Source organism: Lepus europaeus, unplaced genomic scaffold, assembly GCF_033115175.1.
Source record: "Lepus europaeus isolate LE1 unplaced genomic scaffold, mLepTim1.pri SCAFFOLD_84, whole genome shotgun sequence".
Taxonomy (NCBI): Eukaryota; Metazoa; Chordata; class Mammalia; order Lagomorpha; family Leporidae; genus Lepus; species Lepus europaeus.
In genome coordinates this window covers 735,036-741,200 of record NW_026909612.1, presented here as the reverse complement: position 1 = coordinate 741,200, position 6,165 = coordinate 735,036, and positions in this window count along the sequence as shown.

Sequence of the window (6,165 nt, the reverse complement as noted above, 5' to 3'; positions counted from 1 at the left end):
CAAGTCATATCTGGTAAACTGGTGTGGAATTGCTATGCAATGGACCGAGAAAATCACAGTAAAAATGGTTTTGGAGAAAAGCAAAGTCTTTCGTTAGGCAAGTGCATAAAATATCATCGATACAAAGAGAAACATCATGTTTGTTTGCCACAGTTCCTCTAGCTTTCTCCCTAGAAAATACGAACGTGTAGAGCCAGGGTCCCCATGATGAACCAATTAGTGTTTCAACGGTACAAAATTAAATGTTCCCTGATAAAAACATTCAAAACAATAAACTCTATTGATAATATCCAGAAAACACAAACACAGAGGATTTCACCATATTTTGGATTGAGTTAGCCAAAACACAACTGGATATTTCTGTTTTCATCCAGTCATATTCGGACAAACTGGTGTGGAATTCGTATGCAATTGACCGAGAAAATCACAGTAAAAATGGTTTTGGAAAAAAGCAAAGTCTTTTCGTTGGGCAAGTGCATAAAATGTCATCTATACAAACAGAAATATCATGTTTGTTTGCCGCACTTCCTCTAGCTTTCTCCCTAGAAAATACGAATGTGTGCTACTGGTGTTAACATGATGAACCAATTAGTGTTTCAACGGTACAAAATTAAATGTTCCCTGATAAAAACATTCAAAACAAAAAAGTCCATCGATAATAACTAGAAAACACGAACACAGATTCTTTCACATTATTTCGGATTGAGTTAGCCAAAACAAAACCGGATATTTCCGGTTTCATCCAGTCATACCCGGACAAACTGGTGTGGAATTCGTATGCAATGGGCTGAGAAAATCAGAGTAAAAATGCTTTTGGAGAAAACCAAAGTCTTTTCGTTAGGCAAGTGCATGAAATATCATCGATACAAACAGAAATATCATGTTTGTTTGCCGCAGTTCCTCTAGCTTTCTCCCTAGGAAATAGGAATGTGTAGAGCTGGTGTCTCCATGTGGAACCAATTAGTGTTTCCAAGAACAGAATCAAACGTTCCCTAATAGAAAACATTCAAAACAATAAAGTCCATGGATAATATCAGGAATACACAAACACAGAGGCTGTAGCAATATCTGGGGTTGAATTAGCCAAAACAAAACCGGTTATTTCCGGTTTCATCCTGTCATATCCGAAAAAACTCATGTGGAATTCATATGAAGTGTACCGAGAAAATCACAGGAAAATGGTTTTGGAGAAAAGCAAAGTCTTTCTTTAGGGAAGTGCATAAAATGTCATCTATACAAAGAGAAATATCATGTTTGTTTGCCACAGTTCTTCTAGCTTTCTCCCTAGAAAATACGAATGTGTAGAGCTGGTGTCTCCATGTGGAACCAATAAGTGATTCCAAGCACACATTTAAATTTTCCCTGATAAAAAACATTTAAAAAAATAAAGTCCCTGGATAATATCAGGAATACACAAACACAGAGTCTGTAGCAATATCTGGGATTGAGTTAGCCAAAAGAAAACCGGATATTTCCGGTTTCATCCAGCCATATCCTGTAAACTGGTGTGGAATTCGTATGCAATGGACCGAGAAAGTCACAGTGAAAATGGTTTTGGAGAAAAGCAAAGTCTTTTCGTTAGGCAAGTTCATTAAATGTCATCTATACAAACAGAAATATCATGTTTGTTTTCCGCAGTTCCTCTAGCTTTCTCCCTAGAAAATTCAAATATGTAGAGCTGTTGTCTCCATGTGGAAACAATTAGTGTTTCCAAGTACAAATTACATGTTCCCTGATTAAAAAACTTTCAAAAAAAAGAAGTCCATTTATATGGTTAGGAATACACAAACACAGAGCCTGTAGCAATATCTGGGATTGAGTTAGCCAAAACAAAACCGGATATTTCCGGTTTCATCCAGTCATATCTGATAAACTGGTGTGGAATTCCTATGCAATGGACCGAGAAAATCACAGTAAAAATGGTTTTGGAGAAAAGCAAAGTCTTTCGTTAGGCAAGTGCATAAAATCTCATCGATACAAAGAGAAACATCATGTTTGTTTGCCACAGTTCCTTTAGCTTTCTCCCTAGAAAATACGAACGTGTAGAGCCAGGGTCCCCATGATGAACCAATTAGTTTTTCAACGGTACAAAATTAAATGTTCCCTGATAAAAACATTCAAAACAATAAACCCTATTGATAATATCCAGAAAACACAAACACAGAGGCTTTCACCATATTTTGGATTGAGTTAGCCAAAACACAACTGGATATTTCTGTTTTCATCCAGTCATATTCGGACAAACTGGTGTGGAATTCGTATGCAATTGACCGGGAAAATCACAGTAAAAATGGTTTTGGAAAAAAGCAAAGTCTTTTCGTTGGGCAAGTGCATAAAATGTCATCTATACAAACAGAAATATCATGTTTGTTTGCCGCACTTCCTCTAGCTTTCTCCCGAGAAAATACGAATGTGTACTACTGGTGTTCCCATGATGAACCAATTAGTGTTTCAACGGTACAAAATTAAATGTTCCCTGATAAAAACATTCAAAACAATAAAGTCCATCGATAATATCCAGAAAACACAAACACCAATTCCTTCACAGTATTTCGGATTGAGTTAGCTAAAACACAACCGGATATTTCTGGTTTCATCCAGTCATACCCGGACAAACTGGTGTGGAATTCGTATGCAATGGGCTGAGAAAATCAGAGTAAAAATGCTTTTGGAGAAAAGCAAAGTCTTTTCGTTAGGCAAGTGCATAAAATGTCATCTGGACAAGGAAGACGCTATGACGCCCCCAAATGAAAAAGACACCCCAATTCAAGATTATGAAGACGATGAGATCGAAGAAATGCAATAAGTGGATCTCCAAAAATTGATAAGAACATTAAGAAGTTCTCAAAAACAATTTCTTGAACTACAGAAATCCTTAATGGATAAGATAGAAAATCTCTCTCGTGAAAATGAAATATTAAGGAGGAATCAAAATGAAATGAAACAACTAGTGGAACAAGAAACTGTGATAGTGATGAGAAATCATAATGAAATGCAGAATTCAATAGATCAAATGACAAACACATTAGAGAGCCTTAAAAACAGAATGGGTGAAGCAGAAGAGAGAATATCAGACTTAGAAGACGGAGAACAGGAAAGGAAACAGGCAAACCAAAGAAAAGAAGAAGAAATCAGAAATCTAAAACATATTCTCCGGAATCTACAGGATACTATCAAAAAACCCAACATTCGGGTTCTAGGTGTTCCTGAAGGCATGGAGAGGGAGAAAGGATTAGAAGGCATTTTCAGTGAGATACTAGCAGAAAATTTCCCAGGTTTGGAGAAGGACAGAGGCATCTTAGTACAGGAAGCTTATAGAACCCCTAATAAACATGACCAAAAGAGATCCTCACCATGACATGTTGTAATCAAACTCACCACAGTGAAACATAAAGAAAAGACCCTAAAAGGTGCAAGAGAGAAACGTCAGATTACTCTTAGAGGATCTCCAATTAGACTCACAGCAGACTTCTCATCAGAAACCCTACAAGCTAGAAGGGAATGGGGAGACATAGCCCAGGTACTAAGAGAGAAAAACTGCCAGCCCAGAATACTATATCCTGCAAAGCTCTCATTTGTGAATGAAGGTGAAATTAAGACTTTTCATAGCAAACAGAAACTGAAAGGATTTGTTGCCACTCATCCTGCCCTGCAAAAGATGCTTAAAGATGTGTTAGACACAGAAACACAGAAACACGGTCACCAATATGAAAGAAGGTAAAGGAAGGAAACCTCATAGCAAAAGATCACAGGAAGCTCAATTTCTCTTTAACATAGAATTAAACTCTGATGCTCGGTTAAAGCAATGTGTTAAAGTAATCTATTATGTGCTCTTGATGTCTGTTCAATTCTAATTGTTCAAAAACAGCTGAATTTTTATTAAGAGCTATGGGTTATTTAAATATGTGCTTATTTTCAAAGATTTGAATAGTCACCTTGTAACAATGATCAAATTTGGTCTATGTTATGTCATGATTTTAAGGAATCTTATTCCAACCAGATAATTTGGATTTTGAGCCTTCTTGGCATTCTTGACAGGCATTCAAAAAATCAAAGTTTCAAACAATCTGGTCTCTAAAATTTCCAGTAAATTCTGGACTTTGGTTTTTCCAGTTTGGGCCCAACTGAAAAAATCGAAGGACCTATGTCTCTCATCTTATAGAGACACCAACCAAACAGGCTATTTGGATTATATTAGAAGGACTGTCAGGATGTGATGTGGTACCAGACTTTAAGTTTCTATGATGGAAAATGCTATAATACAAATGTTTGAGAATTAAAACCTCTAATGATCTTGTGTTACTAGACATGATAGTTATCTTAATGAGAAAGCCCCAGAGGCCTAAAGGGTTAAATACTTGTAAAATCCTACAGGTGCTTTCAAAAATACTGTGAAGTAAGCAAGTGCCTCTTGTTGGTTGATGAGTTTATAATTTTAAACATGGCGACTTAAAGTCTTTTGTCATCCATAGTTATATATGGTGTGCTGCTCATAAAACTAAAGCGTTGTTGGTTCTGTGTTTAGCTGTCCTCCTATAGGTTCCTATGGACTTTTTCCAGCTACTTTTATTGCATTCAGTACTTTGGGATGGCTCTGTAAACAGATGAAGCCAATAATGTATTAACAGTACCAACTGAGAGAAAGTATGGTTAACTGAGGTTACTAAAAAGAAAAAGCAATTCAAATCCATTGGCAATCTACAAAAAGAGTTAAAGATTTTAAAAGCTATTATTAAAATTGCTATATTGGTCTATTATGCTATGTTATATGTGTGTACATATTGTATGTCCACATGGGGAAATTTTATTAAGAGTTTTCTTTTAAATGGCTTATAGATAACATTGTCCATAAGTTTATGCTGCTAAAATCAATCAAAGATACATTTTAATTTGTGTGACCTGAATCTGTGTATCATATGCTTTAAACGTGTTGGTAGAAAGAAACTAAAAACATTTAAGATGGTTGTGCTTAAGTTTACAGGCTAAACAAACTACACCATGTTAGATATTTAAGAGGTGTTTTCAAATACATGATTCTTAAAATTTCTAGAAGTCATTGGACCCTCTGGTAAATGTTTTCTTAAGTTGTTATCTAATGGTTGAAACTATTTGCTAAGTATTCATGTAATATTTCTATTGTCAGCAAGTGATCTAGGACTTGCTCCCTCATTTCTCTATTCTAAGCCCAACTTGTTCTTTCATTTCTCTATTCTCTTCAAGGTAGGAAACTAATTCTATTATAAAGGAATCTGTAGGATGCACAATTTAATCTTTAGACCTTATAAAAGAGATGGCTAACATTTTTCTGTAATAGCATAGCCAAAATAAGAACTTAACTAATAATCTCATAGCTAGATTCACATCGCCGTCAGCGAAGTATACAGTAAGTAGAAAAAAAAAAAACCTCCCTTTCAGACCAAAGGGAAAGAAAGTTTTAAAGTGAGAATATAATTTTCCTCATGGGCATTGTCTACCTTAGAAAAACTACTACAGAACATGCCTGTGACTATAGACTTGTAGTTCAGGCCGCAGAAGATTAGAGATGGGACACGGGCACTCCCTTGACTTGCATCCTCTGGTCTGCTTTAACACAAACCAGGAGGAAAAGAAAGCTAGGCATCAGAAGCAATGGGTGGCAGGCCTATTAATGGCTGATCTGTACAGTGATCTGCCCTCAAGGAGACCCAACAGGTCAGTCCACTGCAGTGGCTTTTAATGTGGTTAGCCTGGGATTCAGCAGAAGTCAGCCTGTGAAGAGCCCTGTCAGCTCTGCCAAGAGTTGGATCACTGGAAATGGACCTGCCCTGGAGTCGAAGGATGCCCAGGTCAGAGCCACAGATCTTATTGGCTCTAAGCTGAAAAGCCCTTCACTCAGCCCAACTTCCAAAGTGACCACTGCAGCTGAGGGGATGGTCAAGTAGGGTCAGCAACATTGCAGGCAGAACTGTAAATTTCTTGTTAGAGATGCCCCCTGCCTTGACCTGGCCAGCGCTCCTCCCAGGCCAGCCAAGTCATGAAAGTCAACAGAGTGCCTTCCCCTAGGAGGTTCACACCTCCCTTAGCATATACCCCATGTGAAGAGATAGATAGGTCTGGGCCTCTTAACTTACAAGGCCTAAAGCCCACCAGATTATTATCAAGCCCATTCTATCAGGTTCTATTTGC